Genomic DNA, 15,592 nt, shown 5'->3' with positions numbered 1-15,592 from the left:
CTGGATAAAGGTCCACGCCTCCTCCGGCATCTCGAAGTAGTGGTGGCGGTCCTTGAAAGTGACCCACAGTTGCGCCGGCTGCAACATCCCGAATTTCACCCCCTTCCGATGCAGAGCCGCCTAAGCCTGATTGTACCCGGCCCTCTTCTTGACCACCTCCGCGCTCCAGTTCTGGTATATCCGGACCTCTGCATTCTCCCACCTGCTGCTCCGCTCCTTCTTTGCCCACCTCAGGACACACGCCCTGTCCACGAAGCGGTGGAACCGCACCAGCACCGCCTGCGGCGGCTCGTTGGGCTTGGGCCTCCTCGCCAGGACTCGGTGGGCCCCCTCCAGCTCCAGGGGCCCCGGGAAGGCCCCCGCACCCATCAACGTGTTCAGCATCATGACCACATATGCTCCAACATCCGACCCCTCCACTCCCTCCGGGAGACCCAGAATCCGCAGGTTCTTCCTCCTCGACCGGTTCTCCATGTCCTCGACCTTCTCCTGCCATTTCATATGCATCGCCTCGTGCACCTCTACCTTCACCGCCAGGCCCAAGATCTCGTCCTCGTTCTCCGAGGCATTTTGCCGTGCCTCCCGGATCGCCGCCCCTTGGGCCTTCTGGGTCTCGAGCAGCTTGTCTGTCGAAGCCTTCAACGGCTCCCAACAGCTCTGCTTTCAATTCCGTGAAGCAGCGCTGGAGAAACTCCTGCTGTTCCTGCGACCACTGCACCCACGCTGCCTGGTCTCCACCTGCCGCCATCTTGATTTTCCTCCCTCGCACTTTCGCTGCTCCAAGACTACTTTTTTCACCGCTCCACTCCTGGTCCAATCCATACTGTGCCGGGAAATGTTACTATCACCTTCCCACACTGGGAACCGTCGAACAAATGCCGCTGGGGGCCCTAAAAAGAGCGCAAAAGGCCATTTCTGGCGGTAGCTGCCGAACGTGCGACTTAGCTCCACATAGCCGCAACCGGAAGCCTCGCTTATCTTCTGATTCGATCACGAGAGGCAGCCCCCACGACGACCACATTGTTACCCGTTCCTGCCGGTCGCTCAGGCAGTGGAGAAACGACACTTGTCCTCGCCCTGCCTCAGGATCCCCATCTGGTCAGCTACTCTCGGGTAGAGCACAAACGGCACTGATCACTGTCCTACCTGGGGATTCCACCCATTTCTTACCCGCCGCACCCCATTTTGGCATTTTTGCTTCCGTACGCTATTTACATCCTCAAACACTAGGATAGTAGATCGCACAGGCTGCGAGACGGCTCGCACTGTATCAGTATTCTTCTTGGATGTCTTGTCCAAATATTCGGTTTATTTTTTTTTTTAAATGAGGGAGTCACAGACGGTGACCAATTATAATGGGTAATTAGCAACAGAGGACAGACAGACATACGGGCAGCATGGTAGCATTGTGGATAGCACAATTGCTTCACAGCTCCAGGGTCCCAGGTTTGATTCCGGCTTGGGTCACTGTCTGTGCGGAGTCTGCACATCCTCCCCGTGTGTGCGTGGGTTTCCTCCGGGTGCTCCGGTTTCCTCCCACAGTCCAAAGATGTGCAGGTTAGGTGGATTGGCCATGATAAATTGCCCTTAGTGCCCAAAATTGCTCTTGGTGTTGGGTGGGGTTGCTGGGTTATGGGGATAGGGTGGAAGCGTGGACCATGGGTAGGTTGCTCTTTCCAAGAGCCAGTGCAGACTCGATGGGCCAAATGGCCTCCTTCTGCACTGTAAATTCTATGATACGAGATCTTAAGCAAGAGGTTGATCGAGAGGTTGATCATGAAGCGCATCACCTCCATACTCCCAGAACGCCTTGATCCACTGCAATTCGCATACCGCTGCAACCGGTCCACATCAGACACCATTTCCCTGGCCCTACACTCATCCCTAGAGCATCTCGAAAACAAGGACTCCTACATTAGACTCCTATTTATTGACTACAGCTCCGCCTTCAACACCATAATCCCAGCCAAGCTCATATCAAAGCTCCAAAACCTAGGACTTGGCTCCCCACTCTGCAACTGGATCCTCGATTTTCTGACCAACAGACCACAATCAGTAAGAATGAACAACAACACCTCCTCCACAATAGTCCTCAACACCGGCGCCCCGCAAGGCTGCGTACTTAACCCCCTACTCTAGTCCCTGTACACACACGACTGCGTGGCAAAACTTGGTTCCAACTCCATCTACAAGTTTGCTGATGATACGACCGTAGTGGGCCGGATCTCGAATAACGATGAGTCCGAATACAGGAGGGCGATAGAGAACCTAGTGGAGTGGTGTAGCGACAACAATCTCTCCCTCAATGCCAGCAAAACTAAAGAGCTGGTAATTGACTTCAGGAAGCAAAGTACTGTACACACCCCTGTCAGCATCAACGGGGCCGAGGTGGAGATGGTTAGCAGTTTCAAATTCCTAGGGGTGCACATCTCCAAAAATCTGTCCTGGTCCACCCACGTCGACGCTACCACCAAGAAAGCACAACAGCGCCTATACTTCCTCAGGAAACTAAGGAAATTTGGCATGTCCACATTGACTCTTACCAACTTTTACAGATGCACCATAGAAAGCATCACAGCCTGGTATGGCAACTGCTCGGCCCAGGACCGCAAGAAACTTCAGAGAGTCGTGAACACCGCCCAGTCCATCACACAAACCTGCCTCCCATCCATTGACTCCATCTACACCTCCCGCTGCCTGGGGAAAGCGGGCAGTATAATCAAAGATCCCTCCCACCCGGCTTATTCACTCTTCCAACTTCTTCCATCGGGCAGGAGATACAGAAATCTGAGAACACGCACGAACAGACTCAAAAACAGCTTCTTCCCCACTGTCACCAGACTCCTAAATGACCCACTTATGGAATGCTTCATCCGATGCCAGTGCCTTTCTAGTTACATTGTATATGTTGTGTTGCCCTATTATGTATTTTCTTTTATTCCCTTTTCTTCTCATGTACTTAATGATCTGTTGAGCTGCTCGCAGAAAAATACTTTTCACTGTACCTCGGTACACGTGACAATAAACAAATCCAATTATAACAGATATTATGCTTGTGCCCATAGAACTCCGGAACCTCAGGAACCCCAGAGGAAGAAAAAGAAGAAGACCAACAAAAGGAAAGATGAAGACAACCTTCATGTTTTTCACCTGAATCTTAGTGGGATCCCTTCAGTTGCATGCGAACGCTACCCCCCTGACTCCTACCACACAGGCCGTGAATGATTCCCACCCCTGCCATACACTGTACCCCAAGATAGTTAACCCCGAGATAGTTACCCCCGAGACAGTTACTGATACCCTGACCTGGTGTGACAAGTTTATCACCTGGTATTCACTATCTTACATCGTAGAAGCACTCTTAGTACTGGCAATACTCTGCAGTGTCGTGCAGACACTTAAACTCAGAAATTGGCAGACGATAGCCTCCCGCAACTGCACTCCAGTATACACATTTAGATCCCCTATCTTCGGACTCCAACAAACCCCCCAACCCCTTTAAGCGAATTAAAGTGCATCCGTTTTTTTGTGTGTTTAATAAAGAAATGTAAAACTCTGTGCTTGACTGCCAAGCCAGAGAGACTTGTGTTGCTGCTATTTGTACAGTTTAATATGTTGTAGATTATTTTTGATTGTTTAAGTGAGGATAGTTTATTGAGGATAGTTAGAGGTTCCAGTTTTTTTATTTTGTAATGCATGCCTGAATGTCATAGCGCCCCGTAGAGTTTTATAATGATGTATTTATATGAAATAACTTAGGTAAAGTTGCAATTCATAGGACAGAGCAGTGTAGAGCCTATGAAGTGCTTATGGGTGCCTAGCTTGGTCAGAGAACGAAGACGACGCGGTAATGTGATCCTTCACGCTTCTCGTTGAGGATCACAAGGAGGGGGTGTAGCCATCTGGGATGGCCACTTCCTGATTACAAAATGGACACTTTGCAAAGATTGCAGGGAAAATAGACAATGCTGAGAAAACAAGCAGGTTCAGACCTTGTCTGCATAGTGGAGCCACAGCTCCCAGACAAGGCCAAAACTGTAGGCCCATTAGCATACTAATGGCCCATCTCCGGGAACAAAAGAGTAACATTTGAGTAGCCGATAATAAGGCATACACACCGGCGCCAGAGGAGACCGAAACAAAGCAGGCCAACGGCCACCTAGGACACGCCCAGCCATCAGGGCACCCACCCCTTTATTGGATGAAATCAATAGGAATGATCAAGAAATGGCCCAATTGATTGGGGCCAAGTTCAAGGCCCTCCCAAAAGAGCGCGAAGCTCCTTTGGGTATAAGAAGGAGCCCCTAAGAGAGAATCGTTCCGTTGGACCCGGCTCTCACCGAGGAGAGACCCGTCCACCAGCTGCACCAGAAGCAAGTAAGTCCAAGGTCAACGCTCGCCACCAGACGGACGACCCTAGTTGTTCCCCTTCACCACTTTGACCCCAGCAGCCTCAGATCCGAACAACGGCCGTTGTTCCTCTGACTGAGTGGGCGCCCAAAGCTAAGTATAGGCTTTAGCAGTAGGGATAGTTTAGTCTGTAGAATTTCGTCCATGAGTATATTTAACTATGTGTGTAAATAAATAAGCATTGACTTTGAACTAACTAACTGGTGTACCGAGTCTTTGATCAATATTCGGTTTTGAACCTTGTGGCGGTATCGAAAGATACCTGGCGACTCTACAGCAAACATAATTAGGATTGAGGAAGGCGACCATATTGACCGCCATATTCAGAGCAAACCAAAGAGAGCAACACTGGCACCATTCACTTTTGGCCTCCACCTCCAAGAAGAACCTGTTCATTCGGATTCTGGTTAGGTGCGCTCTGTGCACCATTTTTAGCTGCATTAGGCTGAGCCTTGCACATGTGGAAGTGGAGTTGACGCTGTTCAGTGCTTCACTCCAGAGTCCCCACCCCATTTCTATTCCTAATTTTTCCCCCCATTTTTCCCTTGTCTCGTTGAGCAGGGAGCGTTTCTCCTTCAACACTCATACAGGTCACCACAGTTCCCCCTCCCTAGGTCTCCCACTTCCAACAGCTCATCTACCAGTGAATGTCCTGGCAACCGTGGGTACATGTTTGTTTCTCTACGGAGGAAATTTCTGATCTGTATGTGCAGATTCTCTTTGGCAGTTGGAACCATCAGTTATTCCAGCGCAGCTAGTCACTAACTGTCAATGTCCCCCTGTCTTATCTTTACCATTTACGGGTGGCATCCATTGTGGCTGGCACGAACATGTGATTGTTGCAAATGGGTGCCATGGTGGATATTGCGACATTTCGGTCAGTTCGAAGTGTTGCCTTAGCTGGTTCCATGGACTGCAGCATGATAGCATTGTGGATAGCACAATTGCTTCACAGCTCCAGGGTCCCAGGTTCGATTCCCGGCTTGGGTCACTGTCTGTACGGAGTCTGCACATCCTCCCTGTGTGTGCGTGGGTTTCCTCCGGGTGCTCCGGTTTCCTCCCACAGTCCAAAGATGTGCGGGTTAGGTGGATTGGCCATGCTAAATTGCCCTTAGTGTCCAAAATTGCCCTTAGTGTTGGATGGGGTTACTGGGTTATAGGGATAGGGTGGAGGTGTGGACCTTGGGTAGGGTGCTCTTTCCAAGAGCCGGTGCAGCTCTCCCATGCTTATTTTTCTTTGCAGTTTTGGGGGATCCTTGGATATTTCTCCACCGAGAAGGCTCCAAACTCTTTCAAGAGCCTCATGATCCCCTCCATACTTCTGTGGGGGTCCGAGACATGGGGGTACTGGAGCAGGTCACCCGCCTAGAGTGAGACTCTGTGCTCTCTGCCCCCTTTCTGGATTCCCTTCTAATTTTTTGCCTTTGTGAGGGTGATCACCAGTGGCTCGATTGCCAGGGCGAATAGGAGCAAGGACAGTGGGCACCCCTGCCATGTGCCCCTGTGCAGCTGGAAGTATTTGCAGCTAGTAGTGTTAGTCCATACACTCACCATTGGAACGCTCTACAGAAGTTTCACCCATGCAATGAACACTGCTCGAAACCCAAACTGCTCCAGTACCTCTATGGGGACTTCCAGGATGGCACAGTGGTGCACTGGTTAGCACTGCTGCTTCATGGCGCCAATGTCCCGAGTTTGATCCCGGTTCTGGGTCACTGTCCATGTGGAGTTTGCACATAGCTAGCTTGCACTTACGTTTCATTTCTCCCCCCCACCTTATTAATTTTTTTAGTTGTCCCCTGTTTGCCTTAAAGGCTACCCAATCCTCTTGTTTCCCACTAATCCTCGCATCAAGGCTATGAACATCCAACATCAACTCTGCTAGGCCAGCCATGTGCTTAAGATGTCAGAGTCCCGACTGCCAAAGCAAATCTTCTTCGCTCAGTTCAAGGAAGGCTCCCAACAAGAGGAGGACAAAGGAAGCACTTCAGAGATACCCTGAAGGCTTACCTCTTACCTCAAGAAATATACATGAATGTCCACGTTTGGGAGACCTTACTCAAAAGAGAACTACTTGGAGTAATCTCCTGATTGAAGGGACAAAATTCTTTGAGGACACCCGATGGCAAGAGGAGGCCCAGAAAAAGCACCTGAGAAAGGAATATCAGCAATCTAGAGTCCAAGGACTGATGCCATCTCCCAGAAAAGCCTGGCTAGTGTGTGGTCAAAGATGCAGCTCCAGGATCGAGCTCATCAGCCACGCAAAGACCCTATGATCGATAACACGGAGTTTCTTAGGTGGACAATCATACTCATTCGCGAGTGTTCGCCATGTGCCCTCAGGCGTATGTAAAAGAACTCACGGCACTATTTCAGAAAAGAGCTGGAGAACTCCACCTCATGTCCTGGCAATATTTGTCCCTGGAGCCACAGCACTATTTATTCTTCTCTTCTTAATTTAAGGGGTGTGGCTGTTGCTGACAGGGCTGCATCTATTTTCCAACCTTAATTGCCATTGAGGAGGTGGCAGTGAGCTGGCAGACCAGGCAGACTATGTCCTTCGGAATTCTGTTACTATCCTTACTGTTTTGGTCAGTTCCAAGTTTCATGACATCTGCAAACTTTTAAAGGGCAGCACGGTAGCACAGTGGTTAGTACTGTGGCTTCTCAGCGCCAGGGTCCCAGGTTCGATTCCCTGCTGGGTCACTGTCTGTGCGGATTCTGCACGTTCTCCCCGTGTCTGCGTGGGTTTCCTCCGGGTGCTCCGGTTTCCTCCCACAGTCCAAAGACATTGCAGGTTAGGTGGATTGGCCATGCTAAATTGCCCTTAGTTTCCAAAGGTTAGAAGGGGTTATTGGGTTAGGGGGATAGGATGGAAGTGAGGGCTTAATAATAAGGTGGGGGGGGGGAAATGAAACATAAGTGCAAGCTAGAAACATAAACGCAAAAGAAGATAGCAAGAGATTTTTTCAATATATAAAAGGTAAGAGAGAGGCAAGCATAGACATTGGACCTCTGGAAAATAAGGCTGGAGAAGTAGTAATAGGAAACAAAGAAATGGCAGAGGAATTGAAAAGTTACTTTGCATCAGTCTTCACGGTGGAAGACACCAGTGGGATGCCAGAACTTCATGGAATCAGGGGCAGGGGTGAGTGCCGTGACCATTACTAAGGAGAAGGTTCTGGGGAAACTGAAAGGTTCGACGGTGGATAAATCACCTGGACCAGATGGACTACACCCCAGGGTTCAGCAGCACTGGAGGTAGTGAGGGTCTCAGAGCACTGGAAAATGGCTAATGTAACACCGATGTTTTAAGATGGGGGGGAGGCAGAAGATGGGAAATTATAGGCCAGTTAGTCTGACTTCGGTCATTGATAAGATTTTAGAGTCCATTATTAAAGATGAGATCGCCGAGTACTTGGGAGTGCAGGATAAAATAGGACTGAGTCAGAGCGGCTTCATCAAGGGGAAGTCATGTCTGACAAATCTGATAGAGTTCTTTGAGGAGGTAACAAGGAAGTTAGACAAAGGAGAATCAGTGGACGTGATTTATTTAGATTTCCAGAAGGCCTTTGACAAGGTGCCGTATAGGCGGCTGTTAAGTAAGTCAAGAGCCCATTGTGTTAAGGGTAATATACTGGCATGGATAGAGGATTGGCTGACTGGAAAACAACAGAAAATGGGGATAAAGAGGTCTTTTTCAGGATGGCAGCTGATAACGGGTGTGCCTCAGGGGTCAATGTTGGGACCACAACTTTTCACAATACACATTAACAATCTGGAACAAAGAACTGAGGGCACTGTTGCTTAGTTTGCAGATGATACAAAGATATGCAGAGGGACCGGTAGTATTGAGGCGGAAGGACTTGGATAGGCTAGGAGAGTGGGCAAAGAAGTGGCAGATGGAATACAATGTGGAAAAGTGTGAGGTTATGCACTTTGGTAGGAAGAATGGAGGTACAGACTATTTTCTAAATGGGAAAAGGCTTAGGAAATCAGAAGCACAAAGGGACTTAGGAGTCCTAGTTCACGATTCTCTTAAGATTAACGTGCAGGTTCAGTCGGCAGTTAGGAAGGCAAATGCAATATTAGCATTCATTTTGGGAGGACTACAATACAAGAGCAGGGATGCATTTCTGAGGCTATATAAAGCTCTGGTCAGAGCCCATTTAGAGTATTGTGAGCAGTTTTGGGCCCCGTATCCAAGGAAGAATGCGCTGGCCTTGGAAAGGGTCCAGAGGAGGTTCACAAGAATGGTTCCTGGAATGAAGAGCTTGTCATATGAGGAGCGGTTGGGGACTCTGGATCTGTACTCATTGGAGTTTAGAAGGATGAGGGGGGATCTTATTGAAACTTACTTATCCCGGCGGAATTGTATAAGGAGTTCGCAACAGAACTGGCACTGCTTCCTTTGGGAGCGTTTAGCAAGGTGCTGGACAAGGAGAAGATGCCGGAGATGATGATTCTTGCGACGATCATGTTGATACCAATGAAGGGGAAGGACCGTTTAGAATGTGGGTAGTATAGTGCTGGCTAGGTTGGTAGCGGGGAGGATGGAAGGCTGTGTCCTTGGTGGCTGCAGAGGGCTACACAGGCATTGTAAAGAGCAGGCAGCTCTCCAGTAATATTAGGCGGCTGTTAAATGTGATTATGATCCCGAGGAGATGACGGGTAATGGAGGTAGTGGTGTCTATGGATGCAGAGAAGGCATTTAACTGGGTGGAGAGGTGGTACCTGTTCGAGGTCCTGGGAAGGTTCGGGTTTGGGCCGACGTTTGTGGCGTGGGTGCGCCTGCTATATGTGACACCGGTGATGAGTATACCGACCAACAAAAGGAGCTCACAAAACTTCGGATTACACAGGGGAACAAGGCAGGGGTGCCCGCTGTCGCCGCTGCTGTTTGCGCTAGCAATATAGCTTCTGGCAATGGCCCTCAGGGGGTTGTCAGGCTGGCATGCGATTATGAGGGGGAGTAGGGAGCACCGGGTGTCACTATATGCGGATGACCTGTTACCATATGTATCTGACCCGCTGGAAAGCATGGGGAGGATTATGGGCCTATTAGAGAGGTTTGGGGCTTCTCAAGATACATGAACGTAGGGAAAGGCGAAATGTTCCTGGTAAACGAACTGAGTCGGAGAACCAACCTAGGGGGGCTACCATTCAAAATAGCCAGTGACAGGTTCAGCTACCTGGGGATCCAGGTAACGAGAGAGTGGGTGATGTTGCACAAGTGGAATTTTAGAAAAATAAATTTAGATAAATTTGGTGGGCTGTATCTCAAACAACGACGAATCAGACTACTGGAGGGAGATAAATCACTTGGTTGCATGGTGTACCGAAAATAACCTCTCTCTAAATGTTGGAAAGACCAAGGAACTGATCATCGACTTCAGGAAGCGCAGCACGACACACACTCCCGTCTGCATCAATGGCTCTGTAGTGGAGATGGTCGACAGCTTTAAGTTCCTGGGGGTCACCATCACCAACAGTCTGTCCTGGTCCACTCACGTTGATGCAACAGTCAAGAAAGCCCAACAACGTCTCTACTTTCTTTGGAATCTAACAAAATTTGGCATGTCTGCATCGACACTCACAAACTTCTACAGATGTGCCATAGAGAGCATCCTATGCGGCTGCGTCACAGCCTGGTATGGCAACTGTTCGGTCCAAGATCGCAAGAAATTGCAGAGTGTTGTGAACTCAGCCCAACGCATCACACAAGCTTGTCACCCTCACATTGATTCTGTATACACCTCTCGCTGCCTCAGGAAGGCAAACAGCATTATCAGAGACCCCTCCCACCCAGGCATTGCCTTCTTCCAGACCCTTCCATCAGGCAGAAGGTACAGAAGTCTGAAGACTCGCACATCCAGACATAGGAACAGCTACTTCCCCACAGCTACAAGACTCCTCAACAACTCCCCCTCGGACTGATCTGTTCCCTGTAAGAACACTATTCCCGACACCCTATGCTGCTCTTGCTCATGTATTTACTTTGTTTGCTTTGTTTGGCCCCTTGTTTCGCACTGTATCCTATCACTGTTTTGTCGATGTACCATTTGTCAATGGTCCCTGTTGATTATTCTTGTCTACTATGTGCATACTGTGTACGTTCCTTGGCCGCAGAAAAATACTTTTCATTGTACTTTGGTATATGTGACAATAAAACAAATCCCCAAAAAATCAAAACAAATCAGCAGCGTGAGGCAGCAGTGCTAACCACTGCACCACCGTGCCCACACTCACAAGTGAAATTTAACTAAATTCATGGAGGAGGTTAGGGAGGATCTGAAGAGCGGGATATGCTGCATATGACTCTGGCAGGGAGTGTCCAAGAGGTGAAAATGAATGTCTTGCCAAGGTTCCCATTCTATTCCAGGCGCTTCCCAGCTAAAGGCCTTTTATCGGAAGCTAGATATGATAATTTCAGAGTTTGTGTGGCCGGGGAAGGTGCCAAGAGTAAAGAGGGCCGTGCCACAGAGGCCGAAGAGGGAGTTGGCATTGCCAAACTTGCTGCATTATTATTGCGCAGCAAACGTGGAGAAGATGAGGCAGTGGTGGGAAGGAGAGGGGGCAGAATGGGTTAGGATGGAGGAAGAATCCTACAGGGGGTCCAGTCTGAGGGCTATGGTGATGGTGGCATTGCCACTGGCGCCAAGGAGATACACGGACAGCCCAGTGGTGCAATCCATAAGGAAGGTGTGGAACTAGTTGTGGAGGCACTTTCGGGGATGTCGATGTTATCACCGTTGTGCGAAAACCATGGATTTGAGCCGGGGAGGGGGGGGTGGGGGGGGGGGGGGGGTGGTTGCAGGTGGGGAGATGGGATATATAGGAAGTGGAGCGAAGTGGGCTGGTCAGGGTGAGGGATCTGTGCAACTGGAAGAGTAGTTTGCTCACATAGAGGAACTGAAGGAGGGTAGAGCTCCAGAGAGGGAGTGAGTTTCGATACCTGCAAGTAAGGGACTTTGTGCAGAAGGTCTGGAAAGTGTTCCCCAATTTCCCAAGGTGTGCCTTGCCGGAGCGACAACCCCAGAACATATATGCGTGGTTTTCTGGTCCCCACTCACACTTCTCGCACTCGTCTGCTACTCCTTGGAAGAACCCACTCATTTTCATCTGAGCGTATCAGGCTCATCCTCGCGCATGAGGAGGTCACGTTTACCCTACGTAGCACCTCGCTCCACACTCACCAATTTATCTCCCCTCTCACCTCTCCTTATTCTTCACCAACTGCTCACCTTCCTGTTCTCCCAGCCATCCATATATGACTCCAATCCTGCCCTCCCCTCATGTAGCCAACATCTTGTCATGGCGGAGTCGGAGGAGCTTGATGAATTTCTCTGGACAGCCGGCCTTTGACAGTGTCTTTCATAGCACTTCCCAATTCACTGAGTCAAAAGCCTTGGTCAGTTCACTGAAGGCCATGTAGATTGGCTGATGTTACTCCTGGCATTTCCCATGAATTTGCTGAGCAGTGAATATCCTGGCCGCTATTCCACGGATTGGTTGGAAGCCACACTGGCTTTCCGAAAGGATTTCTTAAGACTGGGAGAAGGCGGCTAATGAGGATTCAGATGATGGGAATTAGGGCGATTCCTTGGTAGTTCCCACAGTCTGTTCTGCCTTTTTTCTTGAAGATGGTGGTGATGATGGCATCCCTGAAGTTGGCAGGAATTTCTTCTCTGTTCCAGATTTTCAGGAACAGCTGATGGTGATGACGGGTGATCTCTTCTCCTCCAGGTTTGAAAATCTTTGCTGTGTTTACTTCATGTGTTTAAAGGCAGCTTGGACTTCGTCCACGCTTGATGGGAGTCCAAAATTGTCTTTGATGGGGAGTTGGGGGATTTCCTCAAACATGTCCTCATCTATGATTGTATCACGGTTTAGGTGTTCTTTGAAATATTCTGTCCATTGAAGGCTGATGTTCCCTCTCTCTCTCTCAAGGGAGATCCATTCTTACTCTGCACCAGTTTGAGGCCTAGGGTGATGGGTCCATATATTGCCTTGGTGGCACTAAAGAAGCCCCAGGTGTCATGCATGTCGGTGAGGAGTTGCAGCTCCTTCGCTTATCCACTATTGGTTCTTAATTTCTCTAGTTCTTCGTTGTATCTCCACCTTGGTGATTGATGAGCCCTCCTCTTTGCCTTGCTGGTCATGTCATTGAGGCAGTAACGGAGAGCTTTCCTCTTCTTGTTGATGAGGTCTTGGATGTGCAATCGCTCTTGCAGAACCAGTCTTAGTGTTTTCTCATCTTGTAGCCGATGGTTTCTTCACAGCTTGAGATGATGACTGTCTTCAGCTCTTTCCAGTTTCCCCCCATTCCATTAGAATGAAAACTTTGGAGATTTTTGGGAAGACATTGGTGGAAGTTCATTAGCATGCTTGCCTCTTGAAGCCGCTAAATGTTGATATTTTTTCTGAACGGTTTCTTCATCTTCCGCTGCCTGTGGTGGCATTTGATGAAGAAGTCTATGAACCTGTGATCTATCCAGCATTCTGCACTGTTCATCACTTTGATGATGAGGGCATCCCTTTGGTCTCGGGATCAGACAATGATGAAGTTGGTCAAGTGCCAATGCTTTGATCGTGGATGTCTCCAAGATGTCTTGAACTTGTCTTTGGTGGAAGTGTGTTAGTGATGACATGCTGGTGTTCTGCGCATTTGGTGAGCAGGAGAACCCCATTGCAGTTGAAATACCCAACTCCTTCCTTTCCAATGGTTCCTTGATGGCGTTGGGAGTCCTTTCCAATCCTGGCATTAAAGTCCTCATGGAGAATGATCTTATCTTCCTCAGGAATAACGTACAGTATGGTGCCCAGGGTGGGGTAGAAGCCCTTCTTTGGACTCAGCATTGGCATCAAGGTTGGAGTGTCGGCACTCACGACCATTGTCTGCTTGTTCTTGGCAAGTTGTAGACGGAAGGTCATGAGGCGCTCGTTGAGAGTCAGTTGACAAGTATGGCTTTTTTTTTTTTAAATCTTTTTATTGGCTTTTCTCATATTTATAAACAGGTGTTACTTATATACATTACATTTTTCTTGCCCTCGCTAATTTGCTTTATTTTACAGAGAGTCTTGTTTTGTCCTTCATTTGACTAACTAAGCACATTTTGCTGCCCTCTGGATCGGTCTATGATATCCCCCCCCTTCCTCCTCCCTCCTCCCCCTCTCCCCCCCCCTCCTCCTCCCTCCTCCCCCTCTCCCCCCCCTCCTCCTCCCTCCTCCGCCCCCCCTCCGCCCCTTCCTCCTCCCCCTCCCTCCCCCCTCCCCCCCCTCCTCCCCCCCTCCTCCCCCCCCTCCTCCCCCCTCCTCCCCCCCCTCCCCCCCCTCCTCCCCCATCCCCCCTCCTCCCCCCCCTCCCCCCTCCTCCCCCCTCCTCCTCCCTCCTCCGCTCCCTTCCTCCTCACTCCCCTCCCCCCTCCCCCCTCCTCCTCCCTCCTCCGCTCCCCCCCTCCCTCCTCCCCTCCTCCCCCCTCCTCCTCCCTCCTCCGCTCCCCCCTCCCCCCCTTCCTCCTCCCTCCCCTCCCCCCCTCCCCCTCTCCCCCCCGCCATTGGTTTCAGCACCCTTCCTCTTCTCTTGTGGTTTCCCCATTTTTCTCACCCCTCCCGGGTTGCGCAGTCCTTTGGTTCTTCATCATTTTTTTTTTCCCTGGCTTACTCCTCGTCGCTGGCCTCGAACAGGTTTTGGAACAGGCCGACAAACTGCCCCCAAGTATCCAGGAAGCCTTCCTCTGACCCTCGGGTGGCGTAGAAATTCAGAGAGGTCAGCGAGCCAGTCTGCAGCTGTGGGTGGTGCTGCCGATCGCCAGCCGAGCAGGATTCTCCGGCGTGCGATTAGGGAGCGAAAGCAAGGGCGTTGGCCCCTTTCCCCATGTGTAACTCTGGCTGCTCCGATACCCCGGAGATTGCTACTATTGGGCATGGCTTCACCCTCACCCCCACAACCTTGGACATTGCCTCGGAGAAGACTGTCCAGAACCCAGCAAGCTTGGGGCAAGCACAAAACATGTGGGTGTGGTTGGCCGGGCCCCTCTGGCACCGCTCACATTTGTCTTCCACCTCTGGGAAGAACCTGCTCATTGGGGTCTGGGCAGGTACACTCTGTGGAGTGCACAGGAGGAGGTGGAGCTCACCCTGCTCAGTGCTTCGCTCCAGAGTCCCCATCCTACCTCTGTCCCCAGTTCGTCCTCCCATTTTTGTCTGGTCCTGTCCAGTGGTGTTCGGTCTCTGTCCAGTAGCTGACCGTACATTTTCCCACATAGCCCCCCCTTCTCGCTGCTTGTGCCTATCAGGCTCTCTAGTAGTGTGCGTTCTGGGGCCCCGGGGTACCCCACTGTCTCTTTGCGGAGGAAGTGCTTTATTTGGAGGTGTCCTCTTGATAGTTTCCACTTCCTTGTCAGTTCGCCCAGGTCGTCAGTCTGCGCCCCACGTAGAAGTCCCCGACCGTCAGTGTGCCCCCGTCCCTCCACCATCTTTTGAAGGTGGTATCTAGCATGGCTGGGGGGAATCTTTGGTTGCCGCAGATGGGGCCATAAGGGACATTTTGGTTATCCCAAAGTGCTGTCTCAACTGGGTCCACGTTCTCAGCGTGGCCGCTACCCCTGGGCTTGTTGTGTATCTTGTTGAGGAGGATGGGAGTGCTGCTGTGGCCAGGGCCTGCAGGGTTGTTCCTTTACAGGATGCCTCCTCCATTTGTACCCAATCTGTGTCGGGTTCTTGTACCCATCCCCTCACTTTTCCTGCTGTTGCTGCCCAGTGGTAGTATTGTAGGTTCGGTAGAGCCAGGCCCCCTCTGACTTTCCCCCTTTGCAGTGTCGGTTTGGGAATTCTCGGGTTCTTGCCCCCCCCCCCCACATAAACGCCATGATTAGCCTGTCTATGTTTTGGAAAAAGGCCATGGGGATGAAGATCGGGATGGATCTAAAACAAGACGAGGAACCTTGGCAGTACGTTCATCTTGATCGTCTGCACTCTTCCCGCCAGGGAGAGTGGGAGTGAGCCCCACTGTTGAAGGTCTTTTCTTACTTCCTCCACCAGGCTGGTCAGGTTCCACTTGTGGATCTGTGTCCAGTCTCTAGCTATTTGGATCCCCAGGTAACAGAATCTGTTCTGGGCCGTTTTGAACGGGAGCCCCTTCTGCTCTGTCCCTCCCCCTTTTGGGTTCACTGGGAATGTC

At 50.5% G+C, this 15,592-nt stretch overlaps 1 protein-coding gene across 1 annotated transcript in view; it reads right to left on the bottom strand.

Annotated features, from left to right (window-relative positions):
* The window catches only part of cmtm8b (CKLF-like MARVEL transmembrane domain containing 8b), a 144,569-nt gene that overhangs the window by 118,869 nt on the left and 10,108 nt on the right, over window positions 1–15,592 (bottom strand). The window lies entirely within an intron of this gene.

The sequence above is a fragment of the Scyliorhinus torazame genome, chromosome 6 (genome assembly GCF_047496885.1).
Source record: "Scyliorhinus torazame isolate Kashiwa2021f chromosome 6, sScyTor2.1, whole genome shotgun sequence".
In the NCBI taxonomy this organism is placed as follows: Eukaryota; Metazoa; Chordata; class Chondrichthyes; order Carcharhiniformes; family Scyliorhinidae; genus Scyliorhinus; species Scyliorhinus torazame.
Note: the sequence above shows the minus strand (reverse complement) of the source record. Positions and strands in the feature narration are given on the sequence as shown.